The sequence below is a fragment of the Plecotus auritus genome, assembly GCF_963455305.1.
Source record: "Plecotus auritus genome assembly, chromosome: 4".
Classification (NCBI taxonomy): Eukaryota; Metazoa; Chordata; class Mammalia; order Chiroptera; family Vespertilionidae; genus Plecotus; species Plecotus auritus.
The window spans coordinates 154723298-154739519 of record NC_137775.1 but is presented as its reverse complement, the minus strand read 5'-3'; positions in this window follow the sequence as shown (position 1 = coordinate 154739519).

The following is a 16222-nucleotide window of genomic DNA, read 5'->3' as shown; positions in this document are numbered from 1 at the left end:
GACTCACTTATTAATAATCTAATTTCATATTAAAACAAGCTGAACAGGGGGACTACCAAAGTCATACTATTCTCCTGAGATTTTGAGGTATTAAATGGTTTCAGTTAGTATTATATTTTATAGAATGGTATTCAGTTAATGTTATATTTTACAGAATGATCAATTTTGGAGTTACTGTTTTCTAAATGAAACTGATATGTAACCAGTAGTACCTACTATTTCAGAAAAGAGAATGACTTTTTTTTTTTCAAATTACCAAAATTATTATTTTTGTATTTTAACAATAGGTCCCTTGTATTAAGTGCTGTCTGTGTGCTTGGAACTTTGCTAGGTAGATATCATATAATGTCATTCTCTTTTCATAATTCCAAAATAGCCTTCCAAATCAAGTTAATATTTCCAGGAGCCATTTTATAAAAAATAAAACTGAAACAAAAAGGTTAAATATTGAAAATGGACTAATGGACAATGGCGAATAAGTGGTTCATATGAGAGTCTCCTACAATATAGTAATAGGTTTAAAATGAGTTTCACTCATGCTTTATCTGTATAAAATTAGCCATCCTATGAGTAATGTCAAAACTTCTTGAATTTTTTAAAAAAAGCTATGAAAGCATAGAAATGGTCCCTATGGAATATTGCTAGGACACCAGGGAATCCCCAGAAGGATTATGTTCGTAAAACAAGGAAAAGATAGAAGATCTGTAAAGTACAACTCTAGCCAGGGGTATTTCTCATACCTTTACATTTTTCAATTTGTCCTTGTCAGTTTGTACAAGTGGAGTTTCACCTACCAGAGCCTGGAGGGCCAGTTCCGGTGGCACCTATCAGCCCTAACACCACAATGGGCAGTCAGAGGCTGAATACCTCACCTATGTGAGGAATATCTACATGCCAAGGAGTCATCAGATGAGGGCAAGTGGCCAATACCAGGGAGATCTTTGCAAAAAGAGGGCCACCTTCTCAGCTACCATAGAATGTGACCCCCCTTTTTTTATATAGAAAAAAGTGTTGTTGGTGTGTGTAAAAAGCTCTCTATTACTTGAACTGGAAACTTGCTAAACAAAATGTCTTATCAAAGAAGTGAGAAGACAAACTAAAAATTCAGTGAATGCAGGATCACACATATTCTGTGACTCACAATAAATACCATAGTATGTCTCCAACATTGTAAGCACTGTCATCTTCAAATATAGATTATGTTCTATAAATAGGAATAGGACATCCTGAATTTCCTTTCCATGAATTATATACTATTCATTATCATTTAATTGTTCACTCCCTGCTGGGCATTGATTCATAAGGGGTAGGTGGTGAGGTAAAGGGAAGAATAGTGATGGATTGAGCTTAAATAAATAAATAAATAAATAAATAAATAAATAAATAAATACTGTGACTCTGGGCTAAATAAATAGGACAAGACCCTAACCTTCTTCATCCAGAGAATAATCAGAAGTTTTCTTCTGAATTTAACTTCAAAAATAAACATTTCATCAGAGAATGTCAAATAAATCCAGGAATTCCCTCCCAAAACACTGGTAGCCTTTCAAGTGTTTATGAACCTAAAAGTTTGAAGTAGACAAAGTCAAAACCTTGTCTGGTTTGTGTTTCACAATGAGTGACATAACTTTAAGGCATTAAAGTTGACCAACGATCCTGCTGCTAATAGCAGCTGTTGCCAGCTGTTAATAGAATGTTCCTCTCACGATATCATTGTGATTTCCTATTTCTGTGTGAAAATGTTTTCTAGAACAAGCAATTAAATGTATCTATATGTATGAAAAGTATCATTGATACAGTGGCAGTAATAATACTCATATTTTCTCTCCTTCCCGACACCTCCCCAAATCCTGTTCCTCTGATGTTTTCAGGGTACTCTCCTTCTCTCAGATAGCTTTCTTCTCCATTCAGCCAGCATTATCCAGTGTACTTCATCAAATATTAACAGCATTGGCTTTATCTTTCAGTATGTCATGGTGAATGTGTTTAGGACTTTTAATAATAAGATGCTTTCAAAAAATTTCCTTTAGAGACATTCAAAATTTAAACCAAAGATTTTCCCTTTATTTTATATTCCTGGCCATTGTGTAAAAGTTAACAGTAAATTGTCCTTGAATCCCTGGCTCTGTGGCATAATATAACAAAGGAAGAATAGTTTGTGGCCTTGTCAGGAAATTTTGGCACAAACCTCTGTACACACTTGAAAACAATGAGAATATTCACCAATACTTTTTAAAGTATTAACCTGATAAAACACATTTGGAAAATGCCCCTGGATTATTATCAGTTGGCATAAAGGATATAGTCAGGATCTAAAAGACATTTTGGGGCTAGTTTATAACTGATTTATTAGCACACTGTACTTATCAGGATTTTCAATTTGTGTGTCTGTGCACGGTACCATGTTAGCATGGAATAAATAATTTCACATAACACCTTCTTCATAGAAAGCATTTTCCTTCTGGATTGCTGTGACAAAAGCTTAACTTTTATTTTCTCTGCTTAACTTACTCTACTGATATTTATACATGTGAAATGTCTTTATTCTGAACATCAGCTTAAGGTAAAACTTTTATTGTCATTTACTCTCCAAACTGACTTTAGGGGAGAGTGCTGGCTATATGTTTCTTAATCTATAATAATGAGGATTGATGGGAAATCTTTACTATTGAAAAGCATCTAATGGAGTAGGGACTCTAAAGTTATTGATAAATTTTATATCCTTATTTTTTGCTTCCTCCCAATATTTCTTCATTAGTTATAAAAAACTTACAAGAATGTGCAGAAAATAATATAACCCCAAAGCAACATTATTTCCTTTTAAGGTGGATGGGCAATCATTTGATCATTTATTAATTTAACAGCAAGATATACTGAGATTCTATTTGTGTGTTTGACATTGTGCTACTCCTTTGAGAAAAAATGCTAAATCAAGAGGCAAAGTTTAGCTCTTGAGTATCTTTTAAATAAAGAAAGACTGTACTGTTTATCAAATCTATTATCATAAACTGGGAAGAATAATGAAATAAAGTTTCATTGTAATAAGTTAAGCTGAAGAGTCACATATATGTGTGTGCATATATGTATATGATTGCATATATAGTATGAATTTGTTTACATATGTATATGAGTGTACATATGGATATTTTATATATGTGTATATATGGATATGTACATATATATTATATATGATAGAGAAGCCTATATATTGGGAAAGTCTCTCTTGCCTCTCAGCTTACCTCATCACAGTATACCACTCCTTCACAATGTATCCCAGTTTATCTCAGTTTATAAAAATAACTTATCATTTCTTAAATAATACCTGTCTCCCTTCATGAAGCAATAAGATACTTGATAACACTCACTTTGGCTATTTACTTACTATTTGCCAAATATATGTATCTATATCACATACACATATAAATACCTAAAAATGAGTAAGTATTAAGTGGCAAAGAATTAGGAAAGCATTCAAAGGTAAGAGACCAGCAGCTGTATGAAGCCTGCCATAGACAGAAAGACACATAGTAGACTCAGGTAACTGAAAGCAGACCACAGAAGACCAATGTGACTGGATGAGAGAAGACAGGGCAGAGTAATATGAGATGATAGACAAGTGTTAGGGAAGAGCCAGATAGCATAGGGATTTGTAGGGATTTATTTTAAGAACAATAGGAAGACATTGAAGAATTTTAATCAAGAGTGATACATTACTAGATCTGAATTACATTGAAAAAGCAAATTCTCTTAACAGGACATGACCAATGGATTGAAGAGAGGTATGAATGGATGTGAGGATGCCCTAGCTGGTTTGGCTCAGTGGATAGGGCGACAGCCTGCAGACTGAAGAGTCCCAGGTCTGATTCCAGTCAAGGGCACATGCCCGCATTGTAGGCTCAATCCCCCAGTAGGGGGCATGCAGGAGGCAGCTGATCATTTTTTCTCTCTCATCATTGATGTTTCTATCTCTCTCTCCCTTCCTTTCTGAAAAAAAAAAAAAAAAAAAGAATGGATGTGAGGAAACCGATAAGGCAACTATTACTGACTTTAGTTATAGTTTGTTTTAAAATGGATGTGGGAAAAAACAACATAGACTTAATAAATACTTAGAAGGTAATAACAGATTTGGGTGATATATGAAAAAAGGAGAACAATAATTGAGGTAGTCTTTAAATCAAAGCTGTTCTACATGCAATGAAACTAAAGCAGTCATATTTTTGTCAAAACATTAAAATTTAAAGTAATCAAGACTGCATTATAAAATTTACAAAAGCCTCCATTAATCAAAAAAGGGGGGATAGTAGGGTAATATCATGTAAGGAAAAATACCCTATAAGTAAATTACATCTAGAAAACTTTTACTTTACAAAATTAGTTTTCATTTGTAATGCTAACAGCAAGACACCCATGAAAAACACACATGGTGTCTAAATAAGGCAAAGGAAAATCGTTTGGGCAAAAATAAAAAGGATCCCAAATCAATTATATAGAAAAGATTCCTTTATTAACTTTTGGTCGAGAATATGTTTGTATATTTTCAGAAAACAACTCCAAGACCATGTGGATTCCTGCAACAGAGAGGAATTGACAGGTCTGCTCCAACCACGAAGACAAGAGGAGAAACAGTCCAGAGATGGAAGACGCTGACGACGCCTTGCCACACTAGCAGTCAGCAGCTGTGCGATGCAGCAGGTTGCCTAGGACCAAACCAGAGAGGGTCGGACCTGCATTGCCACCATGTGCCCACCATCCAGATATCATTGCTGACATGTACACTTAAGGAACTGTTTGACATTGAAACGGGGACTCAGAACTGTTGGACATTGAAATTGGGACTCAAACATTTTTTGTTATTATATGTTTATTTCTAGTCTGTAGAGGCAAGATTTTTTAAAGGAAAGAAATGGGGAAAAATAGGTACAGAGGCAATGAAACATTGAACAGACTGTCAAACTACAGCGGGAAGGCAGAGGAGGTTGGGGGGGGGGGGCTGTAAGAGATCAACCGAAGGACTTGTACGCATGCATATAAGCATAACCAATGGATAAAAAACACTGTGGGGGGGGGGGGCACGTAAAGGCATGTACTGGGGGGAAGGGGAGGCCGGGGGAAGGTCAATGGGGGGAAAAAAAAAGGAGACATATGTACTACTATTTGTAATACTTCAAACAATTTAAAAAAATAAAATAAATCAAAGCTGTTCTAGAAATCATTCTATACCCTAACAGACATTTATTCTTCAGATAATATATGAAAATGAATCTAAGTGATTAGCACATAACTGGTGGTGAATCAACATTTCTTGAATGAAATGAGTAAGTGAATAGAATTGAGTACAGTGTGAACAGGAGTCAGCAGTTATATTGCATCATCAGTATACCAATTTTGTTTGGGTTATCAGGAAGTTTTCACAGGGCTTTGGCAGGGAGAGTCACAATGAACCAAGTGATACCTTAGAGACAAAAAATCCAGTGAGATAGTTAATTCTTACAGAGGAAGGACCACAGGAAACTGAATGAATCCAATCCTGAAAGAAGAAAATTTAAAGTGATTTAGAGAAATTGTGCAAGCAACTTGCAAAATCTGGCTATGTGTATAAAGTTTGTAATCTAATGGAAACTTGGGTCCCTCTGGACCAAGAACAAATAATATCCACAGAACATAAAGTCCTTCTCTAGCACAACAAAACAACAGGCCAGTAGCCAATTATGGTAGCAACCAAGCAGATGTCCCACTGGTTTTTAAATCATACGGAACCTTGGTTTGTTATAATTATTACTTCCCTGCTGAAGCAATTTCTGTTTATGAAATTTTGTTTCTATCTTATCACATAATAATCAGCTAATAATCAAACAATTCTTATGTACTTTCTTGGTGAACAATTGTACAAAGCAGTGTCTAGTACACTGTAGCTCTGTGCTCTTCAAGAAAAATGGGAAGACTGAGTAGGACAAATCTCAGGTAAATCCAAAGATTCTTAGAAAGCTCTAGAATGAAGACCTCCAGCCCTTACATTATCCGTCACCTATGATTCCTCTTTTAATATTTCAAAAGTTTCTGCTTTTTTTTTCTTCATGTAAAGATCAGACACTCATTTTCTTGGCTATCATTTCCCTGTTCAGTTATGGGTTCTTTTTGCTGTTTGCATTCTAGTAAGAATCTACTAAGGCTTATGCCTGTTCTTTCTCTTTTCTTCCTCTGTCTTCTCTTCCATAGCAATGTACAAGTTCTGTGGACTTAATTTAGCACTTTTGCACAGCTAATCCCCAAAACTATTTTTACCCCTAAATTCTATCCTAGTAGTAAATTTAGTTAGCATTTTTGAGAATTCTGTATGCTAGTCAAACTATACCAATGCCTGTATTATCTCATTTAATTTTATAAAAACTCCGTAGGTATAACCAATATTTACAATTTTATAAGTTTCAATGGAGATATAGTAAAGTTAAGTAACTTACTTCACTGTTACAATGCTCCAAAGAGCCAGATTTGGGCCCAGCTCTTCAGGTCTCTAGGTCTTGAGCTCTTAGTGTTGTGATTGACTTCACTGTGATACAACTGCATGTCAGCCTTCTGTGTACATCTCTACCCAGCTGTCTTAAACACATATTTCCCCTTCTCTACCTTTAAGTCTGTGTTCTCAGTCTGTAAAATGATGTCATCATACTTCCTATTACCCAGCCTAAAACTGTTCCCCATATACCCATTTATCTTCCAATTCCTCACAACTCTACTTCACCATATATTTTCCATTTGTCTCCTGTGCTTCATTTTTACGGTCTACCTAAGTCAGTTTTTTTTTATTATCAGCTACCTTGACTATTGCCATAGTCTCTTAATTGATTTTCCTGCATGCAGAATTACTCCTCTCTCATTTGTTCTCCCAATGCTTTCAGACTAATTTTTTAAAAAATGTGAATTAGATGTTTTGCTTTATTTATATAAAATTAACATTAATAATACCCATTGCCTAAAATATGGATTTTAAACTTCTTATACCATTATTGAAGGCCCTCTCAACTATCGTTTCTATTCCTGCATAAAGTCTATTGTTCAGTGAAATGGTCCCTATATTCTCATGTTGCATTTCCCACTGCTTCAGATATTTCTTTTACCTAGAATTTTTAGGGCTTCTGTCCAAGATGGTGGCCTAAGAAGACCCTGAGCTCACCTCTTCCATAAACACATCTTACTTATACCTACAAAGTATAGGTAAGTAGAGAAGTAGAAAGCAATCACTAAAGGGCCGGGGAGCTAACTTGCCCACCCTGGAGTACAGTGAAAAAACAGTGTTTAAAGGGCAGCTAGATGATATGAAAGGAAATCTATTGACATCCTAAATCATCTGCCAAATGGGAGTTGACTGCAAAGAAAGTCTCTGGCACTGAAGACTGCCATTTGTTGCCCTCCCACCACCTCTTGATCACCCAGGCAGGAGCACAATCCAGGCACTGTAGCCTCCCAGCCAAAGCTGACAGAGTGTACACAAGGATCACACCAACTTGGCAACTTGACCCTGGGACTCCCCACCATCTGCTTCCACTTCATCTATAGCTCTAGGCCCTGGCATGGCTTAACCCAAGAGTCCTCAAGGCTCACACCCACTCCAGCTTCATCTCTAGGACCCAACCCCCCATGTAGCTTATCTCTTGGACTTCCAACGGACCGCACCCACTTCAGCTACAGGTCCAACTGGCCTGTCAAGGTGCTTGCAATGCAGCTTGCACTCCCCCAACCCCTGAACTGCCCATGGCCCTTGCCCACTCTAGCTACAACTCTGGCCCTCAGTACAGCTTGTCCCCAGGACTCCCTGCAGTCCAAGCCTGCTCCAACTCCAGTTACAGCTAGCCTGTCAAGGTGACTCTAATGACATTGACCCTGGGACACACTGTGGCCTGAGCCAGCTCCCAATACAGCCCCAGCTGCCCGCTAATGTGGCCCCCATAATGTCTACCCTTGAGACACTGCATGGCTTGCACCTATTCAAGCTTTAGCTCAGGGCCCTGGTACTGCTTCTTCTTGGGCCTTCCCACAGACCCACCTACTTCAATCTCAGCTTCAACTGGCCTACCAAAGTGGCTCTGGTGTTATATGCCCCCAGGACTCCCTTTGGCTCATGCCTACTCCAGCTTCACATTCAACTGGCCACCGAAAAAACAATTAATAAAATGGCAATATGTAGGTATCTATACATAATTACTTTAAATGAAAATGGACTAAATACTCCAATCAAAGTACCTGGATAAAAAACAAGACCTATGCATATGCTCCCTATATGAAAGTCACTTCAGATCAAAAGACACAAATAGTCTCAAATTAAAGGGATGGAACAAGATGTTTTTAAAAAATACAGAAAAATGTGAAGGTTAAACAGCACTCTACTAAGCTGTCAATGAGTCAATGAAAAGTCAATAGAAAATTCAAAACATATATTGAGACAAATGAACATCAAATACAGTGATTCAAAATCTTTGGTACACAGCAAAAGTTCTAAGAGGTACTCTTAGCAATACAGGCCTACTTCAAGAAATCTACATATGGATTACTAGAAACAAAATTGAATTAGTAAAAACAAACAAACAAAAACAAACTCCCAAAAAACAAAAGTCCAAGTCCAGAAGGCTTTGCAAGTGAATTCTACCAAGCATCAAACAAGAATTAATACATATCCTTATCAAACTACTCCAAAAAATTAAAGAGGCGGGAACCCTTCCAAACCAGTTCTAAGAGGCCAGCACTACCCTGATGCCAAAACCAGACAAAGATACTATAAAAAAAAGAAAATTACAGGTCAATATCTCTGATGAGCATAGATGCAAAAAACCTCACCAAAATATTAGCAAACCAAATTCAGCAATACATTAAAAACATTATACACTCTGATCAAGTATTTATTTGAGCAATGAAAGGATTGTTTAATATCCACAAATCAATCATGATGTACCACCTAAACAAAATGAAGAGTAAAAATCATATGTTTATTTCAATAGATTCAGAAAAGGGATTTGATAAAATCTAACATGCATTTATGATAAAAACTCTCAACATAATCAAGGCCCTACATGAAAAACCAACAACTAACATTATACTCAATGCTGAAATTGTTTTCTTTAAGACCAGGAACAAGACAAGGATGCCCACTCTCACCGTTCTTATTAAACATAGTATGGGAATCCTAGCCACAGCAATCAGACAATAATAATAATAATAATATCCAAATTGTAAAGGAAGAAGAAAGATTGCCATTATTTGCAGATGACATGATACTATATATAGAAAACTATAAACATTCATAACTATTAGAACTAATAACTAAATTCAGTAAAGTTGCAGGATACAAAAATATTCAAAATCTGTTGTGCTCCTATAAACAGATTATCAGTAAAAGAATAAAAGAAAACAATCCCATTTACTAATTCTTTATATATTTTGGATCTATAATTTGCCAATATCTTCTCCCATTTAGTGGGTTACCTTTTAATCTTGTTGATGGTTTCCTTCTCTGTGCAAAGGCTGTTTAGTTTGATATAGTTCTATTTGTTTATTTTTACGCCTTTGCCTGAGGAGATATACCAAAAAAAAAAAATTATGCCTACTTCCAAAAGGTATTTAAACAACGTAAAATCAATGGAGACATAAAACAAATAACAAAGGTGAAAGAGGAGAGACAGATTACGTGGAAACCTTAGCTGAGAAATGTCAGTTTGCTCAAGCCCAAGCTTGGTCTGCTGGCAGCCAGGCCCACAGGGAACTGTGATGTGTTTCAAAGCTCTCATCATAAAAGAAAACTTAGCAATTATTCAGAAGACATCAAATTTCTTCATACACCAAACTCAATTAAATTAAGTAGATAAGCATTAAAATGGGGACTGTCTTCAAAGAGTTTAAGGAATGAAAAATACCTTCAAAGACTCCGAATCTAAAAGTCCCTGAATGGTTTGGCCATTGACCAATTCTCCATCCTTTATGTTCTATTCTGTGCATTCTGTTCAAACGATACCGTCCAATACTCAGTATTGGAATGTGTCGAACTACATCCCACCACTGGACCTTCCACCGGCCATTCCCTCTACTTCAAGCTTTCTTATCCCACATAAGTGTGTGCTGGTTCTGCTCCCTCTCTTCATTGAGCTTCTCTTCTCAAATGTTCTCTCTCTAGGGGCCACTGTATTGAAAAGAATAATCTCTCCCCATACTCTGTATTCTAACATCACTTTATTTCCTGTATTATGCTACCTGATTTTATAACATACAGGGTTTTGAAAAAGTAGGTTTATAATTGTTTGTGTGGAAAATAATAAATAGTAATACAAATTAATAAATAAGTCATAATACAAGAATAAACTGTTTTGCATACTCACAACTGTAAACCTACTTTTGCCAACACCTGTATTTGTTTGGTATTTTTAAATTTTTAATATCTTTCTTCCATATGAAAATGTAAGTTCCTAGAGGCCAGGGAATTTTCACTGTCTTGTTCACATCCATATTCCACATTAAGAAGAGTACCCAGCACATGGAGAGCATATCAGAAACATTTGTTCCCTATTTAAAAATAAGCTATATTTCACATATTTATTGCTTTAATCCACAACTAATATGCTTAAAATTTAATGTTGAACCTTAATTCCATGAAATAATTTATATGGGGAATGGAACGTCTATAGCCCATGATATAGCTTTCCTATTATTTGCCGTTATTCAGGAAATTGTAAAAATAGCAAAACAAAAAGCCATAATTAATGTACTAGTTTCCTATTACTTCATAACACATCACTACAAACTTAGAAGCTTAATGCAAAATCCATTTATTATCTCACACTTCTGTCTGCTACAAGTCTGGGCTTGAAGTGGCTAAATTCTCTTCTCAGGGCCTCAGAAGCTTGAAAGCAAAGTGTTTTTTGTTTTTTTTTTTCTTTCTTTTTTTTTTGCATGTATCTGTCCAATTTTTCCAGCACTATTTATTGAAGAGACTGTCTTACTCCATTGTATGTTCTTGCCTCCTTTGTCAAATATTAATTGAGCATAGTGGTTTGGGTCAATTTCTGGGTTCTCTATTCTATTCCATTGATCTATATGTCTGTTCTTGCGCCAGTACCAGGCTGTTTTGAAAACAGTGACCTTGTAATACAGCTTGATATCCCACCCACTTTGTTCTTCTTTCTCAGGATTGCTGTGGCTATTCGGGGTCTTTTTTATTCCAGATGAATTTTTGGAGAGTTCATTCTAGGTATGTGAAATATACCGTTGGTATTTTAATGGGAAGTATATTGAATCTATAGATTGCTTTGGGTAGAATGGACATTTTAATGATGTTGATTCTACCAATCAATGAACACAGAACGTTCTTTCATCTGTTTCTGTCTTCCTCTATCTCTTTTTTCAGTGTCCTGTAGTTTTCCGAGAACAGGTCTTTTACCTCCTTAGTTAAGTTTATTCCTAGGTATCTTAATTTTTTTTGTGTGATGGTAAATGGGATTGCTTTTTTTAGTCTCTCTTTCTGTAAGTTCACTATTGGTGTATAGAAATGCCATAGATTTTGAAAAAAAATGAAACTAGACCACCAATTTATACCATACACAAAAATAAACTCAAAATGGATAAAGGATTTAAACATAATACGGCAAACCATAAAAATACTAGAGGAATCCAGACACAGCAAAATCTCAGCCATATGCTGAAGCAATTTCTTCACTGATACAGCTCCTTAGGGCAATGGAAACTAAAGAGAAAATAAACAAATGGGACTATATCAAAATAAAAAGCTTTTGTGCAGCAAAAGAAACCATCAACAAAAAAATAAGAAAGCCCACTGCATGGGAGAACATATTTGCCAATGTTATCACTGATAAGGGTTTAATCTCCAACATTTACAGGGAACTCATACAACTTAACAAAAGGAAGATAAACAACCCAATCAAAAAATGGGCAATGGACCTAAATAGATACTTTTCAAAAGAAAACATCAGGAAGGCCAAGAGACATATGAAAACATGCTGAAAGTCACTAATCATCCGAGAGATGCAAATCAAAACGACAATGCGGTACTATCTCACACCTGTCAGAATGGCTATCATCAACAAAACAACAAATGACAAGTGCTGGCAAGGATGCGGAGAAAACGGAACCCTTGTGCACTGCTGGTGGGAATGCAGACTGGTGCAGCCACTGTGGAGAACAGTATGGAGTTTCCTCAAAAAACTAAAAATGGAACTCCCATTTGACCCAGTGATCCCACTTCTAGGAACATATTCTAAGAAACTAGAAACACCAATCAGAAAGGATATATGCACCCCTATGTTCAATAGCAGCACAATTTACCATAGCTAAGATTTGGAAACAGCCTAAGTGCCCATCAGCATATGAGTGGATTAAAAAAATGTGGTATATCTACACAATGGAATATTATGTTGTGGTAAAAAAAAAGAAGAAATTCTTACCATTTGCAACAGCATGGATGGAACTGGAGACCATTATGCTAAGCAAAATAAGCCAGTTAGAGAAAGATAAATATCACATTATCTCACTCATTTATGGAATACTAGAGGTCTGGTGCACAAAATTCATGCACGGGGGGCCTCTCAGCCCAGCCTACACCTCTCATAATACGGGACTGCTGGCTCCTGACTGCTCACCTGCCTGCCTGCCTGCTTGCCCCTAACGGCCCCCACTGCCAGCTTGATCACCCCTAACCACCTCTGCCTGCTGACCTGATGGCCCCTAACTGCCCCCCCTGCTGCCCTGGTCACCCCCAACTACACCCCCTGCCGGCCTGGTTGCCCCCAACTGCCACCCCCTGACAACCTGGTCGCCCCACGCAGCCTGCTGTTCAGTCATTTGGTCATCCCTCACTAACCCTCCTGCCAGCCTTGTTGCCCCACGCAGCCTGCTGTTCGGTTGTCCATCCAGTTGTTTCAGTCTTAATGGTCCCTGGTTTTTTATATATTAGGATAATGAACAACATAAACTGATGAACAAAAACAGAGACAGAGAAGCATCGATCAGACTATCAAACCTCAGAGGGAAGGTAGGGGAAGGTAGGGGTAAAGGGAGAGATCAACCAAATGACTTGTATGCATGCATATAAACTTAACCAATGGACACAGACAAAAGAGGGGTGAGGGCATGAGTGGAGGGCAATGGGGGGATAAGGAACATATGTAATACCTTAATCAATAAAGAAAAAAAAAAGAAAGCAAAGTTTCTACTGGGCTACATTCTTGTTTGAGGTATGGAGTCTTCTAACCTCACCTATTGTTGGACAAAGTAAGATTTTTGTGGTTCTAGAGCTAAGTTTCCTGCTTCCTGGCTTGCTGTTTGCTAGAGATTGTCTGAGGTCTTAGAGGATACCCTCAGGTTCTAGTTATACTAGTACTTGACCCTCACAACATAGCAGCTTACTTCTCAAAAACAAGCAAACCCATTTCTCACACTTGAAATCTCTATCCACTTTTAAAGCCTCCCAGCTAATTGACTTCCTTCCATTTTGCAATATAACATACCCTGATTGTTGGAGTGGCAATTATTATATTCACAGTCCCAGTTACACTCAAGAGCAGAAAATTATATCAGGTGTGTGTATTAGGAGCAGGGCAGTGGACCATCAAGGCATTCTGTCTGCCACACCTCATATGCTACTATTCCAAATCAAGTCAAATTAAGTTGTTACTATTCACATTCTGAAGAGCAGAGAGATAAATGGCTGCTTATTTCCATGGAATTGGCATAGCGATTGCAGCTTCCTAGTCTAGGAGACTCATGTTATTTAAATTCCAATATCTATCATGTATTAAAAATCATTGTGCTTGTTTTTCCACCTTAAACTAATTATTTGATGTGAATTTAAAAATAGTAATATACATACTGCTAGTTATGGATATTGAAAATTAACATGTTACTAATCCAACAAACTAATTTATTTTAGAGTTATGCATTATATTGAAAACAGATTAATTCTTATACTAAGGATTTCTAAAGCAGGAATCATGCAATGCAAATCCCTGTTCCTTGTTAGGAAATCTGCATAATTTTAAGGCATACATTCTCATGCTAATGGAACCAAAATTAATGATCCTAAAATTTCATTGTTAATATAGATATATTTTATCATTCAATAAATATCTAAAAGTAATCCCAGCACATTTTCTCTTTTCATAACAGCATTCAGTCAGGTTTATGGAAAATAGTGGGGAAGCACACAATGAACTGGGACCTCTACAGTTTATTGCCAGATCTATATATCTTTATTGTCTAAAGTCCCACCACCCCAGTATCTGTGTCCATTGGTCCTAAACATCTTTTCAGGTGAATATTACACAAGAAACTGGACTTTGGGATGCAGGCATGAGAAAATTAGGAAGATTTTTTGAGTTTGTGAAAAATACCTAGGTAATACTATATCTTTCCCTTCATTAACCAAATTAATTCTTACATATTTATTGATTATTCATTAAATTGACTTCCATAAAGATGTATTTTGTCTTTTTAAAACATTCAGTGCAATGTATTTTAAAAGATAAATGAGCTGGAAGACTGTTTTGCAAACTCCTGAGGAGCTTCTTGGGTATAATCTGAAGCCACCCCCCATATGCGGAGGGCAGGGAGAGACCAAAGAAAGAGGCAAAGCATTCCAGATTGGTAGATGGCAGTTTTAATGAGCAAGGGAACTTACCTATGAGGCTAATATTTGGGTGGCTGCAAGATGAGTAGTTTTCCGCACCCATCCACCAGATCTTATAGAGGCCAGAATTGGTTGGTTACTAGTCACTTTTACCATCCAGATAGTATCAACACCACATTTTTATCTCTTGGCAGTATCCTTGGGGACAGTTTCTGGGAACAGGGGAAGGCAAGTAAAAAAGAATGCACATTCCAAAGATAGGGGGAGGAGGAGAGCCTCTCATGGACCCAGTCAAGCTTATAGGCCAACTGGCAGTCCAGTCTTTTCAATGACCTCCCCCAACAAAGACTAAAGGATTAGCTTTAGTCTTCTTCCTTTAGTTTTCTGTCTAATCTAGGAAGGTAGTGGACAAAATAAACTACAGTGGGGAAAAATGTGTGATTGAATTTGAATAAATAAGGATTACCAGTATTTACAGTAAAGCTGGGAAGAAATACCAACTTCCAGGATTTGTATCTTCCTCCCCAGCATTTCAATAAGTTGCATTCAAAGTAAAGCATGTGAGTGTCCAAAATGTTTGCCTAGAGATACTCATGGACATATTAGAAATAGTATTGTATTTATTATTTTATAATTATCTTGTGCTCTAAGACTAAAGTTTTTGTGAAAAAAAAATGTCTTTCCTAATAACTGCCAGTGTTAGAATTCAAACTAGGTCTGTCTGGCTTTACAGTCCATCTCTTCTCCAACAAATCTTGCTATTCCCTACTCCTTCATTTATGCATTTACTCATCTACTGGTTTATTTACACATAAATTTTGAGGGATGTAAAGTATCAATATAGTATTTTCAGTTTTAATTATTTTTTGTTAATCAACTATATTTCTAAAGCTTTCCTGACCTGTTGCTTATTTTTATCACTATATATAATCCTCTAGTTATAAAAATATTATTTACTTTTAATAATATGAAATAAGTATTTAGGTTTTTAATGATTTACTAATATTTAAAATTTTGCTATTTAATATTGCTATTAAAAGAAAACTATTTTGAATTTTTCCTACTAAGGAGAAAAATTGACTTTTTAAAAATAGTGTTTTTTTAATTGCAGTTGACATTCAATATTATGTTAGTTTCAGGTATATCACATAGTGATTAGACTTTTATGTAACTTACAAAGTGATCACTCTGATAAGTCCAGTACCCATCTGACACCATATATAGTTATTATGATATTGAGACTATATTCCTTATGCTGCACTTCACATCCCCATGACTGTTTTTATCACTGACAATTTGCACATCTCAATTCCTTCCCCCTTTTCACCCATCCTCCAAACCCCTTCCATCTGGCAACTATCAAAATTTTCTCTCTGTTTTATTTGTTAATTTATATGTTGTTTAAATTCAACATATAAGTGAAATTATATGGCATTCATCTTTTCCATTGTTACAGATGGCAAGATTTTATTCTTTTGTGTATATGTACCATCTCTTCTTTATCCATATGTTATTCATGGACACTTAGGCTGCTTCCATATACTAATATTGGCTATTGTAAATAATGCTTCGGTGAACAAAATGATGCATATATCTTTTCAA